A 19,446-nucleotide genomic window follows, 5' to 3' on the forward strand; every position below is an offset into this window, starting at 1 on the left:
CTCACGCCAGCCTTTCACTGTTAAGGGTAATCTTTAGGAATAATAGTAACAAGTAGCCATGTGCTGTTGCCTGTTGTAGTAAATACCTCTACTGGCCCCACTTTACTGTGACTCTAGGGAATATCTGATATCTGAACCTCATTAGAGGTATTAAAAGACTAGTAGCCTCTTCTTTTTGTTTATTTACCTTTATTTTATGTGCATTGGTGTTTTGCCTGCATGTATGTCTAGGTGTCAGATATTGGAGTTGTGAGCTGCCATATGGGTGCTGGGATTTGAACCCGGGTCCTTTGGAAGAGCAGTCAGTGCCCCTAGCCACTGAGCCATCTCTCCAGCCCCACCTAGTAGACTCTTGGTGTTAAATAAACATAAAAATATGTGTTGAGGATTTCTATTTGGTAGGAAGGAAGAAAAGAGAAATGTATGATTGCTTTTGATATTTGCAGAATCTTGAAAGATTAGTCCTGAGCAAAAGCACTAGAAGGTTTCTGTACATATCTTTGATGTCTTCAGAATTGTCCTGTGATATCCATTTTGATAAAATAGTACTGTCCTGGATTTAATAATTAAAGCCACAAAGTTGAGATCCATCCTTAAACACTTCCTTTTGTGCAGACCACCAGAAGCATGCTGATGTCTCCTGCTTGCAGCACACAAAGAACCCTCTCCATTGCCAGCAGCCTACTGTGGCACTAATACAAACTTCTGCACCAGCCATCTGGTTTCTCTTTCTGCTCATATTCTGGCTTCTCTTCCATTTGACACTTTAGCCAGAATGGTCTTTTTGGAAACCTAAGTCAACTGTGTTAGAGTCTTCTTCCGTTCCCTCTTACTTGAACCCAAATTCCTATCCTATTTCTATTTCTTGTAGCCCAGACTGGCCTTTAATTTATGCAGCCAAGAATGACCTTGAATTTCCAATACTCCTGCATCTATTCTTAAGTGCTTCCATTACAAGTATGTGTCATCATGTCTAGTTTTATGTAGTTGTAGGAATAGAATCCATGGCTTTCTACATGCTAAGCAAGCACTGAGCATACAACCCTCACTTTTTAATCTATTTTCCTTTTTGTTTGCTTGCTGGTTTGGTTTCTGTTAACATTTCTAAATGATCCAGATAAGCAAATTTTTTGGGGGGGGAGTGCTGTGAACTGTATTGATGCTGTTCAAGAGAGAGCAGGGCTCCCTAAGTTTCTCCCCTCCTTATGAGGGTCTGAAATGGAAACTGTAAGGGAAGATGCTCAGTGTTGGGAGCTAAGGGACTCTTCAGCAGCCAAGGGCCTTTCTTTTCTTGTATTCTTGCTGGGGTGGGTGGTCCAGGGCTTCTGACTCTTTGGAGGCCATGTAGGCCATGAGATCCACCACCTATTGCTGTAGCTATATACATTGTCATATCAGGAAATGGGCTTTACAAAGTTGTCCTTGAGAGCAATTTCAGCCCCATCATCAAAGGCAGAAGAGTGGACATCACCATTAAAGTAGCAGGAGACCACCTGGTCTTCAGTGTAGCCAAGGATACCCTTTAGTGGGCCCTCTGATCCTGCTTCATCACATTCTTGATGTCATTATACTTGGATTTCTCGAGGTGGCATGTCAGCTCCATGACAGACACTTTGGAAGTAAGAACACAGAAGGCCAAGCTAGGGAGGTTCCCATTCAGCTCTGGGATGGTCTTGTGCACAGCCTTGGTAGCACCAGTGGATGCAAGGATGATGTCCCGGGCAGCTACATGGTATAGCAGCTACGTGCTATAGCTTCCCAGAGGGGCCATCCACAGTCTTCTGGGGCAGGGGCAGTGATGGCATAGACCGTGGTCATGAGTCCTTCCATAATGCCAAAGTTGTTGTGGATGACCTTGGCCAGGTGGGCTAAGTAGTTGGTGGTACAGGAAACATTGCTAACAATCTTAAATGAATTGTTATACTTCTCATGGTTCACACCCATCAAAAACATGGAAACATCAGCAGAAGGGGCAGAAATGACGACCTTTTTAGTCCAACCCTTCAAGTTGTCCCCAGTAGCCTCCACAACATACTCAGCACCAGCATTACCCCATTTGATGTTGGTGAGATCTCCTGTATGGCCTGATGGTGATGGCCTTTCAAGATGACAAGTTTCCTCTTCTCAGCCTTGATTTCTGTGAAATTTGCCATGAATAGAGTCATACTGGAACCTGTAGACCATGTAGTTGAGGCCAATGAAGGGGTCATTGACAGCCACAAAAGCCGCTTTGCCAGAGTTGAAGGAAGCCCTGGTGCCCAATATGGCCAAATCCGTTCCCCCTGACCTTCACCACCATTGTGTCCCAGGGATAAGAATGGCATATATGAGAAGATTGGCTGTCCCTTGAACAGGGAGGAGCAGACACAGATAAGCAATTTTCAAACTAGGACAGCACTGAATTTTCTGGAAATCTTTTAAGTATAAGAACCTGGGCCCACTTCTGTCAGTACTGGCTCAGTTGAATTGTGGGGACCGGATAATTGGTGTTTTTAAGAAGCTCTCGGATGACTGTGTGTGTGTGTGATCAGAGTGATAACTGAGTTGAGTTCTCTTAACTCAAGTGGGAATTACCATTCTTTCACAAGTATATTTAACCTCCAGGTGCCCTTTTCCTAATAAGTACTGGGTTTAGAGCCAGCTGCCTTCTGGGTGGGTATGTGCCTTGTCCTTGTACTGCTATTTCTTCACCGTGTAGTCCTAGAACCTATGTGGGCGGTCTCCACAGCTAATACCCTCCTTCACTGTAGAAAGCTGTTCTGATAGCTTTGTCCTTATGAGAACATTAGAGGATGCAGCTGTTCCCTGGACCTTTAATTATTCTCTTGGCCATACCTGCCTCCCTTCACCTGCCACATCAGCATTTACAGTGTGAATTTCAGTTTGCACACCCCAGGGTTCTGTGAGTAAACACACATTCTTAGGGGTTCTTCCTTTTCACCTGGTTTGGATTGAGGGTTTTTTTTTTACATGATCTTGATTGCTTTTTAATTTTTTTATACCTTCAGTCATTACCCTGTATGATGACATTTTCCTATTATACTACACCACTCTATAATCTTTGTATAGTTTATAATATACATTCATATAATTAGCATTTTACATAGGACATGTTGAGAGATGGGAGAGGGGCCTGAAGAGATTGTTGGTAAACTGCTTGCTGGGCAACATGAATTTAGATCCCCAATACATTGAAAGTTTGGGGATCTATCTGTATCCCAGAGCTGGTATGTCGTGGGCTCAGAGACACACGGATACCAGAATCAGCCAATTAAACTGAAAAGCAGTAAGCCCCAGGTTCTCAGAGATAGGTTCTGTCTTAAAAAATAATGTGGAGAGTGATAGAAGACTCCAGATGTCCACCTCTCATTTTGGGGCAGACATACCTGCATACACATGTACAACCTGCTGAACCAGAAATTCCCAACACTTTTTGATAATCTCTAAAAAGTGTTCAAGGAATTTAGCATACTAGCCTCAGCAGAGGAGCAATGGTGATTTGACCAAATGGAAAAACAACTTCATTCTGTTAATGAAAAATGCATTTGAAGTTGTAAGATACTATTTTTATTGTATCAAGTTAGCAAAATGTGTTTATATGTGTGGATTTGGGCATTATGGTAGGGAGTATATGAGTAGTAGAAAGTATGTGACACACAGAGACTAGGACATTGCATGCAAGCAAGAGTGTAGAAGACATTCTCATACTCCTTGTGGAATGCAAAGTGGTTCAACGTAGCTTGGCCAGATGAGTCTTAAAATGTTTGTGGAAATGCTTTGAACCCAAGAATTCAAATTCTTGAAGTCTGTCATAAGAAAATAATCATGGTGAAAACAGTAGTTTATATGCAAATGATAAAAGATATATTAAATAAATCCCCTTTATACATATATATTTATATATAAAATGATATAAGTTAGAGTGAATAAATCCCATATATATGGGAGATATATATATATATATATATATATAAAGGGGATTTATTAGAATGATTTACAGGCTGCAGTCCAGCTAATCCAACAATGACTGGCTGTGAATGAAAAGTCCAAGAATCCAGTAATTGTTGTATCCACAAAGCTGGATGTCTCAGCTGGTCTTCAATATATGCTGGAATCCTGAAGATGTAGGCTCTAATGCCAGTGCAAAAGCTTCCTTCTTCCATGTCCATACATAGGCTTCCAGTAGAAGGTGTGGCCCAGGTTAGAGGTGGGTTTTTCCAGGCTCAAAAGCTTAAAGGCATGTATTCTACTTCAAAGATCTGGATTAGAAGTGAATTTTCCTACTTCAAATTAAGCAAAAATCCCTCTGAGGTGTGCCTTCTAATTTTGGGTTTTAGTTAATCCCAGATATAGTCAAGTAAACAACCAAGAATGGCCATCTCAGCAGTAATTTTTAATTACAATAAATCTATGCAGCTAACAACATTGAGTAGATAAGGTGAAGCTAAGAAAACATTGCAGTGATAGAGTTGATGTTTGTATGATGTTGCTGAGCGAGAAAACATCCCATACCGTATTGAATCACAGCAGGAAGAACAGTGAGACTTAAGAGTCATAGCTGCTATTACACTTTGAATTATGTGTTTTCAGCCTACAGTCTTATGCTTCTCTTTATTTTTTATGTGTTTCTAGTATATTTTTATCAAAAGTGAAATTCTTATATTGCCAACTTGTCCCACAGAAATGTATGGATGATAATAACCACATGAAAATGTTTAATCAGAGAAGCACAGTAAAAATACTCAACAACATGGAAGTATTTGTTACATACATAGAATAAAAATAGCATTACTATATGCATTATCCAATTGGGTTGAACTTGTGTGTGTGTGATCAAATATTGATAGTACTAATTTCTGGGTAGCATATATTTTTTGGAATTACTTTAATTTTCTTCTTTACACCTTGATTTTTAATATGACTCCATTTTTCTCACTGCTGTGACACTATGTCTGACAGAAGTTAAGGGAAAGAGGATTTATTTTGGCTTATAGTTCCTGTGATGGCTAGCTTTATGTCAGCTTGACACAAATTAGAGTTATCAGGAATGGAGGGAGCCTCAATTGAGAAAAGGCCTCGATAATATCCAGCTGTATAGCATTTTCTTAATTAGTGATTGATGAGTGTGGGCCCCGCCCATGATGGGTGGTGCTAGCCCTGGGCTGATGGTCCTGGATTCTATAAGAAAGTAGACCAACAAGCCATAATAGCAAGCTAGTAAGCAACAGCCACCCCCCATGGCCTCTGCATGAGTTCCTGCCTGCAAGTTCCTGCCTTGCTTAAATTTTTGCCAGTACTACATTTGATAATGAGCTGTCTATGGAACAGTGAGTGAAATAAACCCTTTCCTGTCCAATTTGCTTTTGGTCATGGTGTTTCATCACAGCAATAGTAATCCTATCTAGGACAGGTTTAAGGTGTCAGTCGTTGTTTGGCTACACACATTTGGCATGACATCATTCTCGGAGTGTGTGGCAGAGACTGCCCTTTACTTCTTGGTAGGTGGAAAGCAGAAAGGAGGGGAATACACAAAAGAGTTCAGGGCAGAAGATAGCTCTTAAAGGTATCCCACCTTGCTCCTCCTCTTTACTTAGTTACTGTCATCATACTATAAATACCAAGTTATTGTCCCCATGATCTTACTGTTTCTGGAAACACCCAGAGAGGCGCTTTTATCTATCTTGATGTTTCTAAAGCCAGTTAGTCAAAACCATCATAGAGTACTCTTGTGTAGTCTCAAATACACTTCTTTATCTCCCAGTTTGCCATATAAAATATATATGGCTTTATTATCTGCTTTATTTTTACATATCTATCCTCTATACTAGCACTTTATACTTTTTAATATAATTTTTATTTATTACAATTTATCCACTTTGTATTCCAACTGTAGCCCCATACCTAAAGTATTTGACGTGTAAGGGAGGTTAGATGTAGAGAAACTTGAAAGAAATATCCATGTAATTAAGTTAGAATTTATTAAATGAAGGTGAGGAGTTGGATAAGTGAGTATAGGGATTGCAAAATACTGAAAACCTGAATTTAGAGCCACAGTCCCCACGTAAAAGCTGGATGCTGTTGGGCTCACCTATAACTTCAGTGCTGAGCATGGTGTTGAGGCAGGCAGACTCCTAGAGCTCTGTCTCATCTACATGAAACAGCCTGGGTTCAGTAAGAGAAACTATCTCAAAACTAAGATGGGTAGAAATAGAGGAGGAAACCTGACATTGTCCTCTGGGCTCTGCATGTTCATAACCATGCATATTCCACCCCCCACATCCTGTAAGTGATTAAGACAAACCCCCATACAACTTTAAAAAGGTGCATCATTGTTTCACTTAAAGATATATAGTTTAGATTTCTTGTTATCATTTTATGTATATGAGTGTTTTGCCTTCATGTACATCTGCATATCACATGCATGCCATGTGCCCGAGGAGTTGATGAGCCTCCATGTGGTGCTGGCAATTGAACTCTGGTACTTTGCAATAACAAGTGCTCTTAGTCACTGAGCCAAATATACAGCCCCATGTATTTTAATTTTAATTACATTTATTGTGTGTGTGCATGCTATAGCATGCATGTGGAGGTCAGCTTTCAGGAGTTAGTTCTCACCTTCTAGCATGTGGGTCGAAGGCTTAAACTCAGGTTGTTGAGCTTGGTGGCAAATGCTTTCACCATCAAGCCACCTCATTGGCTTTAAAGATATAAGAATACATAGTTTTCAAAGTTCTTACCTCTACCTTAGAGTGTTAACCACACAGTAATGATGAAACACTGCCTTTGTGTCATTTTTTTAAAAAAGGTCTTTGAACTTATAAATTTTGAGTAGTTGAGGTGTAATTTATATAGAGAAAACAGGCAGATTTTTTTGTTTGTTTTCTTTAAGACAGGGTTTTTCTGTGTAGCTCTGGCTGTCCTGGAAATCAGGCTGTGTAGGCCAGGCTAGCTTCAAACTCACAGAGATAGCCTCTGCTGGGATTTGCCAACACCTGGCAAAACATGCAGATTCTAATTGTGCAGTTTTGAAAAGGGTAATCACTGTTCTAAGCCCTCTTATATAGGACATTTTGGTCAGCTTTGAAAAGCTCTTTTATACCGTCTCATCATCAGCCAGATGTAATCTCTATTATAATTTTTTTTTTTTTTTTTTTTTTTTTTTTTTACCATCGGGAGATTACACCTGTCTTCCCTAAAGTTCCATAAACCAGAATCATATATTTTCTTTTATGTCCAAGCTTCATTTCTTCAATATGATTTTTAGTTCAATCTGTGGTGTATGTATTAGGTAAATATTCTTTTTTTTAATCGCTAAGTATGTTCCACTGTGTATTTACCACACAGAGTCTATCCAGTCTCAGGATGGCTGACCATGTGTTCCAGTACTGGCTACTTTAAAATTTTGCCTGGTCAGTTTGTAGCTGTTTCATAAACATCAGCTTGCCATCTGCCTCCCCTTCCTGTCTGGTGGGGCTTGTAAACTAGGCATTTGCCTTCCAGTAAAGGGGAAGACACAACAAGGACCACCATAGAGAGCAGAGAACAAAACTGAAGTTGTAGATGGTCTGCTTCAGTTTTCTGAGTTGAGGAGCACCAGTGCTTGAAACCCTTGCAGGGAAGCCCTTGTCTACTTTTTCAGAAGTGAAATGTAAAAACAAAACAAAAACTCACTCTTGACTCCTGGAAATGAAAAGCACAGACTTTGAATTGAACTGTGCTTGCTTGGGTACTGTGTATCTCAGATTAGAGATTCTGAGTTGTGGGTTTGAGAAGCCTAGGCTGGGTCTCTGATAGACTAGAGTGTACCACCTGTGCCCCTGGCTCGTTTCTTATAGGGCTTAGGCAGCTCCTAAGTCCATATGTGCATACACAGGTACAGATACACATGTTTGCATAATTATAAATAAAATAAATCTTTGTTTTCCTCTGTTCCACCACCAGCCAGAAAGCCTCGTGTCCCACCTGTTCCTAAGTCCTGACATTAGTGCAGGTGACCTGAGTGCAGCTAGAGTACAGGAGTTTGAAGGACAAGGTGCAATTAAGTTATCTTGTTGAAAGCACTGTACAGGGAGGGTAATTGTGGCTGCCCTGGAGGTAGGACCAAACAGAAAGCCCTTTTACCTACTGTCAGGAGGACTTTCTGGTTCTGGAGCCTCTGGGAGGTTGATAGCAGACTCAGGTGGAGCAGCAGTCCCTTGCCTCACAGACTCAATCTTCCAGTCTCAAATGACTTATACTTTTGGGGACTATACAATTTCCTGGAAGTTGCTAGTCTTAGAAAGCACTGCAGTTATTTTTTCCTATGTTACCACATCTCTTTCAGTTTAAATTTTCATGTGAGAAAAAGAATCAGATTGTGTACAGCTCAAGTAACATCTATAACATCAAATGATTGTTTTCTCACAGACCTCAGCCAAAAATTTCTAAGAAAGAACTTTTTAAAGAGCCTTCCTTTGGGCTGAAGAGAACTCAGAGGATAAGAGCACTTGTGTGCTCTTGCAGAAGACCTGTGATTGGTTGCTGTCACTCACATCAGGCAGCTCACAACAACCTATAACTCTGGTTGCAGGAGATCCAATGTACATATGTCTATACATACAGAGACACACATATTTTTGTACAAATAAAGTAAATCTTTTTAAAAATCTAAGACATTACTCTTCATATTAATCAGGGAAATAAGAGTATACTATTTTAGCTCTAGAAATTATCTTCTATTAATTTTTATTCTTGGACAATTAAAAGAAAAAAAGAGAAGGTTCAACATTAAATTTCTAGTGGTCCAAGCTGGTATGTGAGTTTGAACTTCACTTGTACAGTTATAAAGGACTTTGAATAGTCATAGCAATCTTGAAAGATGAAGTCGGAAGACTTGCATGTCTCAATTTCAAAATTCATGAAACTGTAATAAAACATTGTGGTACAGGCATAAGAATAAACATATAGATAAGTAAAATAAAACTGAGGATCCAGAAATAACCCATCTGTGTGTTGCCAATTATTTTTGAAAAGACCATTCAGCAGTGAAGGATAATTTCTTCAGTAAATGGTATAGAGACAATTCAGTATCTTCATGTAAAATAGTGACATTGCACCTAAACTTCCACTATATGCTGAAAGTAAAATGAAGACCCAGTTATGAGAGCAAAAACTGTGATATTCAAATAAACATAAAGTCAAATTTCTTAAAATTAAAAGAATTATTTTATGTATACGAGTGTTTTGCCTACATATATACATGTATCACGTGCACATGTCTGGTGCCCATGGTGGCCAAAGAGGGCATCAGATCCCCTGCAACTGGAGTTAAGGATGGTTGTGAGCTATCATGTGGGTGCTGGGAACCAAACACAGGTCCTTTGTAAGAGCAACAAATGCTCTTAAGTGCTGAGCCAGATCTCCAACCACAAAGGCACATTTTTAAAAATGTTAAAATATTACTTGTATGTGTATATGAGGGCAAGAACCTGTGTGCCATGGCACAAGAGTAGAGGTCAGAGGACAGGTAGGATTCTGTTCTCTCTCCACAGGAGGCTCTAGGGTTTGAACTCAGGTTGTTAGGTTTTGTTGGCAAGTGCTGTTACCTCTTGATCCATCTTAGTTAAGTCATTGGTAAATCTTGTTGATCTTGGATCCAAGCACTGAATAGATAATTTGGCAAGGAGGAGTACATTAAAATTTAAAACTTTTGTGGACCAAAGGATACTATCAAGAAAATAACTTACAGAACAGGAAAAGATTGAAAACCTCATAAGTACCTGTTATCTGTAACCTTAGAACTGAACAGCAATCAAAATATGGGTAAAGGACTTGAATATTTTGTTTTTAAAAAAGATTCATAAAGGTCTATACATGTGAAAAAATAGCACTATTAGTCATTAAGGAAATACGGTGACATATTGCTCCATATCCACATGATACTGTAATCCTGAGAGCAAAGCAAAGCAGAAATCCAGAAAGTTATAAGTAGGGGTGAGGATGTGAAGAGTCCCCACCATGTACTTTGCTGGTGGGAAAACAGTGTTGCTTCTGTTGAAAACAGTTTCGTAGCTCCCTCAAAAATTGAATCAGAATTATCATGGGACCCAGCACTTTCACCCTTAGGTATTTACCCTTTAGTAATCGGAAACGTGTTTTCAAATATTTAATGTTTGTAATAGTTTTAGTAACAGCAGTACTATTATCAGTGGTCAAAAGATGGAAACAATCTGGTATTCATCAATATATGAATCAATGAAAAACTGGATACTTACAAAATAGGTTTTTTTTTTTTTTTTTTTTTTTTTACCATAAAAAGAAATGAAGTAGTGACACATAATGCAATTTAGATGAAACATGGTGTTAAGTGAAAGAAGCAAGACACGGAGGTTCAAGCATCATGATTGCATTTATATGAATTATTCTGGTTATAAAGTGAGTTCTAGAACAACACAAAAAAGAAATAATTCCAAAGAAACATAAAACAAATTAGTGATTTCTAGGAGATAGAGATGGGTACTAGAAATTACTGCTTATGAGTACCAGGTTTTATTTTGAATAACTGAAAATATTTTGTGACTGGATTGAGGTAATTGTTGCTCAATATTATGAATAGTTTAAATGCCATTGAATTTTCCATTCAAAAATGGTTAGTACTGCATTATGAAAGTTTTGCTTCAATTAAAAATTACATCATAAACTTTCTGTGATCTCACAAATAACTATGGCTTTGCTGTCACAGTTACCTTGTAGCAGTTGGAATCCATGCGATTTTGTAGTATTGCTCCATTGGGACATTCCTCTCTAGCTGTGGGTGGTTAATCTCAAAGACAGATGATCCCAAGTGGGTTTCTTCCTATAACAATAATTAAGGAATTTAGTTTTGATTTACTGTTTTTATTTGCTTAACTTTGGAAAACTTCTTTCTTATATGGGGACTGAGTGATTTAAAATGTAATCTGGTCTGGCATTGATCACCTTCTTTATTTAGCTTGTAAAGGCTTGTTTAAAACAACTTTGTATTGTTTGGGAATTCAGCAAACTTGATTATATGAAAATGTATAGAAAGAAATGGAGTTGCAGTGATGTTTTTGTGGCTCTTTCTGTGCTACACTGGTAGAAATGTTTGTTTTACTCTACAACCACTGAGAATGCTTTTTGTTATCAGTAAAATTGGTGCTGGGAATAAGAAATTCTATTGGTAGTTCCATCAAGTGGCTTGTGCAAAACTTAAGCACCTTTGATTTCTTTATCTTCCACCTGCTTTGTGGTTTTGAAAGATGGATTTTAAGTTTCATTCTGTCAGTGGAGCTGAGGGTGGGAAGAGCTTCTCACACAGACATCGGTGCGTGTCAGTCATGAATGAGGCCCATGGCTTCTAGCCCGTAGTCACTGCTGTATTTTATGGGTCCTTGCTTTTTCAGATGTGTTTATGTTGTCTTGTGTAATCCTACCTGATACTTTTAATGACCCAAATACACCACCCAGGCTAAGAATCTAGAGCTATGAAACAAAAAATATTCAAATGGTCTGTAGTGAATCGAGCTGGCAGCTTCTTAAATTATTAACATCTTAATTATTTTGTGACTCTAAAGTTAGAGGATTTGGTAAATATAACAAAATAGCTAAAATAGAGTCAGAGAATTAAATGAATATAATAGCTTATGATAATTATTGCTTCGGATTTTCACATCAGATTTTCTTTTTTAAAACATACTTATTTTTATTTTATATGTGCAACTATCGTGTCTGCCAGTGTGTCTGTCTGTGCTCTACATGTGTGCCAGTACTCACAGGGAAAGTATAACTTGGAGCTGGACTACAGATAGCTGTGAGCTGCCATGTGTGCTGGGAACTGACCCCGGGCTCTGCAAGAGCAGTCAGTGCTCTTAACCACCGAGCCAGATCTTTGTTTTTGTTTTTTTTCTGCTATTCATATTTTTTTAAAGATTTATTTATTATTTATACAGTGTTCTGCCTGCACACCAGAAGTGGGACCAGATCTCACTGTAGATGGTTATGAGCCACCATGTGGTTGCTGGGAATTGAACTCAGGACCTTTGGAAGAACAGTCAATGTTCTTAACCTCTGAGCCATCTCTCCAGCCTTATAAAATATGTTTTCAAATAAGAAAAAAATGGAGAATTATAAATTGGGTTTTTAATAACTTATAAATTAGAAAAAACATGTGACAATTATTTTAAAAAGACATGCCAGCAGAGCAGGGACACAAAACACTGGAAAATTAAAATAAAATTTTCTCAGAAAGGCCTGCCTGTATAAACCACAGCAACAACAAAACAGGATGGCAGATTGTACATGGCTGGAATAATTTACTGAACCTCTCTGTCCCTCAGTTTCATCCTCTGGGTAATGAGAACATTAGAATTTACCTACTAAGGTCATGGTAAGGAGTATATGTGCTAATGTAGCTGAAGCTCCTAGAGGAGGGCTTGATGCAGTGGAAAAGGCATACGTGCATGTTAAGGAATGCTGGTAATAACTTGTTGTTACTTTGGTTCGTGATTTGTTTCTGAATGCCAGATCTATTTATATTCATAGACACTCACAATTCTGACCCCCTGTAATATAGCAAGGTGTGACTGTCTGAAATTTCAAGCCCTTCTACTACAATCTACTCACTTTGGGCCCATTTTGCTGCTAATTGGCATTTTAACCAAGGTGAATGCTTTGGTAAAGGAATATAGAACCCAAGAGTACTGTGTTTTTAAGTCTTTTCTAAGTGATTTTAAGACGTCATTGGTGGTTTTGGTTTTAAAAACTTTGTTTTACTCATTTACTAAAAGTTACCATGTACCTAACATTGCTCCTGGGCAAAATGGGATGATGTATGCAAGAATCAGAGAAAAGGAAAAAGAGAAAATAGTTTCTTGGCCTAGAACTGAAGAATATGAATATGAACTTTGTGTTTGTGTGTGTGTGTGTGTGTGTACCTGTGTCTTTGTCTCTGTGTGTTTTTGTATCTCTGGAGTCCATACCAGGAAAACTCCAGGGCTCTGAAGGAAGAACACAAAAAATTAGCACATCCTTAGGGTGTGCTTCCTGGCAGTTGTAGGCCACATGCTCAATAGCTAATTATTGCTGCCAAGCCACATGAAGCTTAGCTAGACAGAGAGATGAAGAGATTTAAATGAATCATCTTGATCTGATGGCTGAGCGTCCTGACCCGTGTTCTATGCTAGGCCTTAAGTGGTCAGAGCTCACATCAGTGCTTGAGCAGCACTTGTAGTAGCTGTAAATGTCTGTGTGCATTTTGATGACCTCACTTTGCTGTGTGCATTTGGTATGTGTGAGAATTTTGTAGGAAAGTTAATGAGACCAAATAAGTGGGGTTCTCAGAATGTGCTTTCTTTTCTCGTGAAGTGATGATGTGATGCTTCTTTTGCAGGGCTGAATTGCAACTGCAGAGGCAACAAGTGACTCCTTAAAGGTGCCACAGGGCTGCAGAAAGTGAATGGGGACTGGAGAGGATGACGTGAGAAAAATGTTTTTTCCCAAGGACAAGAAGTATGTTGATATTTTAACAAAATTCTTGCTGTATCCATTACAAATCTGTAATGCCTGAGATGCAATAGCCATATTTAGTTATTACTCTTAAACATCCTTTTTTTATTTCTTTCACTGTGGGGTGATGGTAGTGGTGGTGGTATTGAGATAAGGCTCATATAGCTTTGGTCTCCATCTCCAAATGCCATAATACACAGCTAGTTGGTTTTAATACATACGTTACAATGCACGGAAAGTATCTCTCTTTAAAATTTTGTTTCTTTTTGTGTACTATTTTCCAAGGTTATGTGTATCTTTCCTTTGTAATTACATTTGCCAGTAGTATGACTTTTAGTTTGTTCACAGATATTCCTAGTTGAAATATTAAACTTTTGCTTGGCAGTAATTCACACTTTTAATCCCAGCATTTGGGAGGCAGAGGGAGGCAGATCTCTGAGTTTGAGGTTAGCCTTGTCTACAGAGTGAGGTCCAGGACAGCCAGGGCTACATGGAGAAACCCTGTTTTGAAAAAACAAACATAAATAATAACAACAATAACAGTAATAACAATAATAATAACTTCTTTTTATGAGTCAGAGTTTTGCTATAAAGCTGATGCTGTCCTTGAATGTATAATTCTCCTGCCTCTTAGCCTCCTAAGAAGTTTTAAGATAACAGATGTGCTATGCTAGGCAGGAGTTGTGCACACCTTTAATCCCAGCACTCAGGAGGCAGAGGCGGGCGGATCTCTGAATTTGAGGCCAGCCTGGTCTATAAAGCCAGCTCCTGGACAGCTAAGGTTACAGTTTCAAAAACCTGTCTCGAAAAGCCAAAAAACAAACAAACAAAGGATTACAGGTGTGCTACCATATCTGGCTTTGAAAACAAAACCTAAGAAATAAAAGGGCAAATATTTTTTAAAATAGGAAAGGGTATAGTAACACAAGTTCCTTAGCCAGTTTTTCTCTTAGACCTGGGCATGACGATATACACCATAATGACCAGCACTCTGAGAGGCAGGAGGATTGTCTCCAGTATGAAATTTGCCTTGCCTACATAAGCAATATTCTGTCTCAAAAACAAACCAAAACTAAACAAGCAATTTCTTTCTGTTTAAGTTCCTTAAAATTCTTTTGTTTGCTTCTTAGCTGTATAATTTTTTATTTATGCTGAAAGAGATGCTTGTTTTGTTTCTCATTCTTTTCTTCTTTCTCTCTCTCTTTTTCTCATGTTTACCAGGTTGGCTTTGAACTCAGACATCTGCCTGCCTCTGCATCCTGAGTTCTGGGGTTAAAGTGGGTTCTGTTTCTTTTGTAAGATTTATTTTTATTTGAGTGGGGGGAGAGGAGAAAGAAGGGGGCGAAAATGAGTATGCATATGTGTGGGTACTCATGGAGGCCAGAAGAGGGTGTTGGATCTGGCTCCCCCTGGAGCTAGAGTTGTGAGCTTCCCATCATGGGTGCTAGTAACCAAACGTGGCAGGAGCAGTAAACACCACTCTTCATTTTTGAGCAATCTCTCCAGTCTCTATTTTGTAAATAGTTGATGATTTAATTTCTTGTGTAGTGACTTTAGAACATTTCCTAGGCTCACTAATATTTTAGAGCTTTTTCTCTTACAAGAAGAATATTGTTGGGTTTCACCTTATTTTTAACCTTTGTTGGAGATCTTGTGTCTGATTTAGGAATTTATGCTTTATGTTTTTAGGGTAGCTATTGCATTTTCTATTTTCTGAATCTGTTTCTTTATTTTAATATTAGTTTAAATATTAGTTCCTTTTTATAGAATATTATTTGCTTCCTTTGGCCTTGAAATAAAATTTGGGGGGTGTTGAGAATGGGTTTCTCTGTGCAATAGCCCTGGCTGTCCTGGACTCACTTTGCAGACCATACTGGCCTTGAACTCACAGAAATCCACCTGCCTTTGCCTACTTAGTGCTGGGATTAAAGATGTATGTGCCACCATACCCAATCTTGAAATGAATTTTAAAGGTGAACAATATTATGAGTTCTGCTAGTGCTAAAAAGAATGTTTATTTATGTATATTCATCAGAGCAGGAATGTGTCATTCCATCCAATTCAGAAACTCAGTTTCTCTTTTTCCTAATCCTTATCTCTATTTCTTCCTATCTGGCAACCATTTTTCCTTTTCCTTTATATTCTATATATGTTCTCTAAAGTGTATCAGTTCGTTTGAGCTTTAGTTGGCACCTCTATTTTTTTTTTAACTATTATCTATCTACTTATTTAATGTAAGAGTCCTCTATCTGCAAGTACATGTGGATGCCAGAAAAGGGAACCAGATCACATTATAGATGGTTGTGAGTCACCATATGGTTGCTGGGAATTGAACTCAGGACCTCTGGAAGAGCAGTCAAAGCTCTTAACCACTGAGCCATCTCTCTAGCCCCTCTTCAATTTTTTTTTTTTTTTTAATTTATGATGCACTCAGTTAATAACCAATGAGGCCTTGTCTAGAACTGATAGACAGTTAGTAAAGACAATGACTAAGGTCAGGATATACAAAGATAAGCGTACCTCCGCCCCTGCCTTCAGTATCACCAGTCTGGTTGAGGTGGTGGCATGTGATACAAGCCAAACAACAGTTGCAGAAGTTGTGATATATTATATGTATCAGAGACAGGGAGCAGGAAGGGAGTGGTGTTTTGTTTGTGGGCAAACTGTGAGCTGAGAGTTGCTTTGGTGATGGAGTGATATTGGTGGTTGTTGGGCGGTGGTAGTGGTGTTGTGAGACAGAGAAAACGTGAGGACACACCTGTGCCTCACCTGTTCTTGGAAGAATGGCTACAGATGAAATTGAACAAAGGGGAGCACCTGAGTGCCTGGCCAGCAAGTTCAAGCCTATATCCTATGGGCTACACCAAAGAAGTCTTTTGTGTGTGTGTGTGTGTGTGTGTGTGTGTGTGTGTGTGTGTGTGACAGGGTTTCTCAGTGTGGCTTTCCTGGACTTGCTTTGTAGAACAGACTAGAACTCAGGTAGAACGATCTACCTGTGTCTTCCTCCCTGAATATTGGGGTTAATGGTGTGCACCACCATACCAGGCTACCACAGAAAGTTTGTTTTGTTTTATTTTTCGAGGCATGTTTCTCTGTGTAGCCTTGGCCATCCTGGACTTGGTTTGAAGACCAGGCTGGCCTTGAACTCACAGAGATCGGCCTGCTTCTGCCTCCCTGAGTTCTGGGATTACAAGTATGTGCCACTGCACCAGACTCCACAGAAGTCTTAGAGGAGGGAAACTGTGCATGAGTTCATTCTTAGAAAGGTGACTCTGTGACATGAGTGCAGGAAGGAGAGTCAGCTAAGCAACTGTGGTTTTCTCCAGAGGAGAGGTGAGGACTATTGGTGTAAGGAACCCATACTAGGGATGAAGAATATTGATCGTTTTAGGCAGAATCTATAAACACTAATATCCGTGTAACATGGGAATTAAAGGATACCACCAAAGGCCTTTTGCTTATTAGTCTGGGAGAAGACAATGATAGAGTTGACCAGCTAGGATTGAGGGTATGAGGGGAGGACTGAAATTAATTTGGAGACAGGCAAAAGAGAATCTAATTTAGAACTTGATGATGTCTAGAAACATTTGGAAGCTAAAATGGGCCAGCCAGGGCTGGAGTTTAGGTGTGGTACTCACTTGCTTTGAGGAGAATTCGACATCCTAACAATAGGTATAAGCACTTCCAAGTAGAACATGTAGGCGGAAAATAAAACAGGCTCTTGACAAAAGCCAAACTCTATGTACAGGAAATCCAAACATAATGAGCACGTTAATGTCCAGCATGCAGTGGCTGAGGCTCTTCAGATGGCTTTCTTGAGCTCCTCAACAGCTCTGTGCATGGAAATTATTACTCTGCTTTGTGAGCCAGGAAACTAAGGCTCCAAGGCAAGCTAGGCAAGCTAGTAGGATTGCAAACTAGGACCTAATGCCAAGTCTGTGCTTTTCTGATAGAAGTAAAGAAGTAGTGTGGATGAGATGATTGCCTACAAAGAGCAGTGGTTAGCAGGGGTACATACTCAGAGATGAGTAGGATAAGGACACACTTAGCCTCTGTGTTCTCAGAAAACTAAAAGCTATGTCTGCATTCTCAGTTCCCATAGAGTACCCAAACCAGCCTGTCCTGGATTCAGTGAACCCCTAGGAGCAGCTTGGTAGCAGAGAAATGACAAGGGTACCTGGTCTGGGGGCTGTGGCTTCATGGTTGATTGTTCACATATGACAGCTTGAGGTATTGTGATTTGCTCAAGTTTTTAAACCCTTCAAGGTCTGTATCTCTTAGACTGTCTTGTCTTTAGACTTTAGATATTATAAAAATAAGGGACTTTATGCCATATGCTTGTTTAACTTGTTTACTTGGAAGTCTTTTGTTTTATTTTCTTTCTACATTATGTTTTCAGATGTTTCACCACTCTGTGGTGAATCTTTTGATTGCTAATTATGTATGAAACCCTGGGGGATCATTCTGGTTTCTTCTCTCAGTTCTTTCTACTCTGGAAGTCATTTCCTTCTGCCATTTCAGTATTGTTCAATTCAGTTTTCTCTAGAACTCTAATTCATAGGTTATGACTCTCCTCTAGAAAACAGTTCTCAAACAGGAGGCAGTGGTGCTAGGAGCCATCCAAGCTCTAGAGCCAGCTGTGGGTTGAAATCTTGGCTATGACCAAAGGCAAGTTATTACTTCCTAAGCATCTCAGTTTGCTCATATGTTCATCTCTTAACTTGGAAGTCATAACAGTATTGACTATAGAGGGGTTTTTTTGTTTGTTTGTTTTTGTTTTTTGAGACAGGGTTTCTCTGTGTAGCCTTGCTCTCCTGGACTCACTTTGTTCACCAGGCTGGCCTCAAACTCACAGCAATCTGCCTGCCTCTGCCTCCTTGAGTGCTGGAATCAAAGGCGTGTGACACCATACCGGGCTCAGAGGTTGTTGATAAGGGTTAAAAGAGGTACTGCGTGCAAAGTGTTTAGAATGAATGATGTCTAGTATGTCATGTGCTATACCACTGTTAACTTAGCATCCTAAGGGGGAAATAGTAGGAGAGATATCTTCCTGATTGTCATTTGGCCCATACAAATAAATAATAAACCTTAGACCTTTGAATCCTTACTTGATGAATGAAGAATAGGCAACCAGGTAGTGTTCTCTTACAGTACCAGAAGTTCAGCAGGGAAGAGTTTAGCTTTGGCCAAATGTAGCATCTGGAGGTTGCAGATGCCCACTGTGTGACTTCACTTTCCCTATCTCAATGTTCAACTGATGTTCCTTTAAAATAAGCCTCAAAAGTATTTCTATCCTCCAGGGTAGCTCTTCCAAATTAAAAAAAAAAAAAAACAAAAAAACAAAACCAAAAAAAAACAACTTCTCTCTTTTATATGCAAACAATACTTTGGGGATGGAATGGTTAATCTTCATTGTCAACTTGACTGGATTTGGAGCACCTAAGAAAGACACCTCTGTGGTGTGTGAGGGTGTGGGGGTGTGGGGGTGTGGGTGAGTGAGGTTATTTCCAGATTAACTGAAGAAGGAAGACCCACCCTGAAGGGGGGTAGCACTATCCTTGGCATGAGGCTCTACAATGAATAAAAGGGTATGGGGAAAGAGGAAGCAAGCTGAGCAACAGCATGTATCCCTCTCCACTTCCTGACTGCGAACATAAAGCCACTTCATGCTCCTGCTTCCATGTTGTCCTGCCATGATGAATTGTATCATCTTAAACTCCAAGCCAAAATAAATGAACTAAAGTTCCTTGTGTCAGCTATTTTCTCTCAATGACAAGAAAAGTAATTAATAATATTTTAACTGCCCACACAATTTGTATGTTGATATTATTTTTGTCTTTTTACTTTATTAGCCAGAATTTTTTAAATATTCAAGATGGTTGTTGTCTTACTTTTAATTGCTATGATAAAACAGAATGACCAAGGCAGCTCATAAAAGAAAGT

The 19,446-nt window shown here is 39.2% G+C and overlaps 1 protein-coding gene and 1 pseudogene across 2 annotated transcripts in view; one reads left to right on the top strand and one right to left on the bottom strand.

The window, feature by feature from the left end:
* Zhx3 (zinc fingers and homeoboxes 3) overlaps positions 1–19,446 on the top strand; it is a 97,177-nt gene that overhangs the window by 27,050 nt on the left and 50,681 nt on the right. For both annotated transcript variants that reach the window (XM_060382909.1, XM_021644346.2), the window contains exon 2: positions 13,388–13,506. The gene's annotated coding sequence lies outside the window, so the exon portion shown is untranslated. The remainder of the gene's footprint in view (positions 1–13,387; positions 13,507–19,446) is intronic.
* Positions 1,267–10,768, bottom strand: LOC132653800 (glyceraldehyde-3-phosphate dehydrogenase-like; annotated as a pseudogene).

The sequence above is a fragment of the Meriones unguiculatus genome, chromosome 4 (assembly GCF_030254825.1).
Source record: "Meriones unguiculatus strain TT.TT164.6M chromosome 4, Bangor_MerUng_6.1, whole genome shotgun sequence".
NCBI lineage: Eukaryota > Metazoa > Chordata > Mammalia > Rodentia > Muridae > Meriones > Meriones unguiculatus.